General features: G+C 36.5%; 1 pseudogene; it reads left to right on the forward strand.

Annotated features, from left to right (window-relative positions):
- The first annotated feature begins 1,872 nt into the window (after window positions 1-1,872).
- LOC113916655 lies at window positions 1,873-2,737 on the forward strand (annotated as a pseudogene).
- Window positions 2,738-3,420: the final 683 nt, after the last annotated feature.

Below are 3,420 nucleotides of genomic sequence, written 5' to 3' on the forward strand. Positions count from 1 at the left end.
GTAAATAATGCTGCTATAAACATTGGGGTGTGTGTATCCTTTTAAAGTAGTATTTTTGTATTCTTTGGGTAAATACCTCATAGTGCAATTGCTGGACTGTAGGGTAGTTCTATTTTTTAACTTTCTGAGAAACCTCCATACTGTTTCCAGAGTGGCTACACCAGTTTTCATTCCCACCAACAGTGCAAGAGGGTTCCCCTTCTTCCTCATCCTTGCCAACACCTGTAGTTTCTTGTGTTGTTGATTTTAGCCATTCTGATAGGTATGAGGTGATATCTCATTGTGGTTTTGGTTTGTATTTCTCTGATGTAGAATGTTCCCCTGCTTGTGCTCTCTCTCTCTTTCTGACACATAAATAAATAAAATCTTTAAAAAATTTTTGTTGTTGTTGTTATCAACATAAGATTTTCAACCCATGCATATATGGTCAATTAATTTATGACAAAGGAGCCAAGAATACACAATGGGGAAAGGAGAACCTCTTCAATAAATGATGTTGAGAAAACTGGACGGCCACATGCAAAATAATGAAACTGGACCACTACACTGTGCAAAAAATCAACTCAAAATGGATTAAAGATTTGAATGTAAGAACTGAAACCATAAAACTCCTGGAAGATAACATAGGTAGTAAATTCCATGATTTTGGTCTTGGCAATGCTTTCTTGGATCTGGCACCAAAAACAAAGACAGGGGCACCTGGGTGGCTCAGTTGGTTAAGTGTCTGACTTGATTTCAGCTCAAGTCATGCTACTAGGGTCATGAGATCAAGCCCCATATTGGGTTCCATACTAACCTCAGTGTCTGCTTGAGATTTTCCCTCTTTGCCCCTCCCCTGGCTCACACTTTCCACATAAGTAAATAAGTAAATAAGTAAGTAAATAAATAAATAAATACAAATAAATCTTTTTAAAAAGGCAAAGGCAACAAAAGAAAAAAAAAACAAGTGGGATGACATCAAACTAAAAAGCTTCTGCACAATGAAGGAAATCATCAACAAAATTAAAAGGCAACCTACCAAAAGTGAGAAAATATTTGCTATTAATAGATCTGATAAGGTGTTAATATCCAAAATATATGAAGAAGTCATACAGCTCAATAGCAGAAAGAGAAGAAAACAGATCTGATTTAAAAATGGGCAGAGGCTGGACCAGGTTGCATTCTTACCAACACTGTAAGAGGGTTCTCCTTTCTCTGCATTCTCACCAACATCTGTCATTTCCTGACTTGTTAATTTTAGCCTTTCTGACTGGTATGAGGTGGTATCTCATTGTGGTTTTGATTTGTATTTCCCTGATGCCAATTGATGTTGAGCATTTTTTCATGTGTCTGTTGGCCATTTATATGTCTTCTTTGGAGAAATGTCTGTTCATATCTTCTGCCCATTTCTTGACTGGATTATTTGTCTTTTGGGTGTTGAGTTTAATAAACAGTATGGAGGTTCCTCAAGAAGTTGAAAATGGAGCTACCCTATGACCCAGCAATTGCACTACTAGGTATTTACCCCAAAGATACAAATGTAGTGATCAAAGGGGCACGTGCACCCCAATGTATATAACAGCAATGTCAACAATAGCCATACTGTGGAAAGAGCCCACATGTCCGTCGACAGATGAATGGATAAAGAAGATGTGTTTTATATATATAATAAAATGCTACTCAGCCATCAAAAAGGATGAAATCTTACCATTTACATCAACGTGAATGGAACTGGAGGGTATTGAGCGAAATAAGTCAATCAGAGAAAATCAATTATATGGTTTCACTCATATGTGGACTATAAGAAACAGTGCAGAGGGGGCGCATGCTCGGCGGCCTCCGAGCGGAGGTTGTTTGGCCGGGATCAGGGTCCCCGTCCATGCTCAAGGCAAGATGTTGAAGCGCAGCATGGAAAACTAGGACGCTCAAACCAGACAACTGCAAGATGCTGTCACAAATGTGGAGAAGCATTTCCGAGAGCTGTGCCAAATCTTTGCTGCTTTTCTTGGCAGAAAACTGCCAGACTGCGAGACAAAGCAGGCCTACTGGTGAATGAAATCAATGTGTATGCCCCTACAGAGACCCCAAATTTAAAGCAGGGCCTGAAAAACTTTGCTGATGAGTTTGCCAAACTTGAGGATTATCGACAAGCAGAGGTTGAAAGACTTGAAGCCAAAGTAGTTGAAACTTTGAAAGCTTATGGAACCATTGTAAAAATGAAATGAGATGACCTCAAACAACATTAACAGCAAGGAATCAAGAAGCTAAACAGTTAACTCAGTTAGAAAGAACACGTCAGCGAAACCCATCAGATCGACATGTTATTTCACAGGCAGAAACTGAATTGCAGAGAGCTACAATGGATGCTACCTGAACAACTCGTCATCTGGAGGAAACTACTGACAATTTTGAAAAGCAGAGTATAAAGGATATAAAGACTATATTTTCAGAATTTATCACTATTGAAATGTTATTTCATGGCAAAGCTTTAGAGGTCTACACTGCTGCCTACCAAAACATACAAAAGATTGATGAAGAAGATTTGGAGGTTTTCCGAAATTCTCTGTATCCACCAGATTATGCATCCCGTTTAGATATCGTAAGAGCAAATTCAAAGTCGCCTCTTCAAAGATCACTCTCAGTTAAGTGTATATCTGGAACAGGACAGGTATCTACCTGTCGACTAAGAAAGGATCAACAGGCAGAAGATGATGATGAAGAGGATGAAGACTTAGATGTTACCAAAGAAGAAAATTAATTTTCTTAAGTAAACTTCACCTTTCAGTTTTCATTTTAAATCACTTGGAATCCAGAATTACTACACTGTAAAACTTTATACTGGCTTCATACACGTTAAACCTCAAAATGAAATCCTACTGGAAAGGAAAATGAAAATTAAATTTGTGCTGACCAAAAATGAAGGTTTTAAAAAATATTACACACCAGTCATTTCAACATCCTATCCAACAGTATGTGATTTTTGTATAGGTTCCATTTAAAAAAATTATGTATTTCAAAAGTATTTCATATTAATGCACTATACATAGTTGTGATTGCAGTATAAGTAGATGACAAAAAAATGAGATCTAACAATTTGACTTGCTTCTTTTGCTTTCATTGCCAAAAAAGGGTCTTTAGTCATTCTGATTAAATATGAATTCTATTCCATAAAGCCTTAATAAAAAAGACAAGGGTTTTTTTTTCTTTCCTTTTTTTCACTTTTACTACAACCTTAAGTTTCATTGTTTGATAATTTACTTTTCAACAAGAGTGTTATGACTTCTGATTAAAGGTAATGGGACAGTAGGGTATCAGTGTCTTAAATTTTAGATTAAAATTTAGCATAAATTTTAGATTCAGAAAGAAAGCTACATTCAGCCTGATTCTGGTTTTAAAATGAAAATGATTATCATACTAAGGAATTATACATGAAACTACAAC

The sequence above is a fragment of the Zalophus californianus genome, chromosome 4 (genome assembly GCF_009762305.2).
Source record: "Zalophus californianus isolate mZalCal1 chromosome 4, mZalCal1.pri.v2, whole genome shotgun sequence".
Classification (NCBI taxonomy): domain Eukaryota; kingdom Metazoa; phylum Chordata; class Mammalia; order Carnivora; family Otariidae; genus Zalophus; species Zalophus californianus.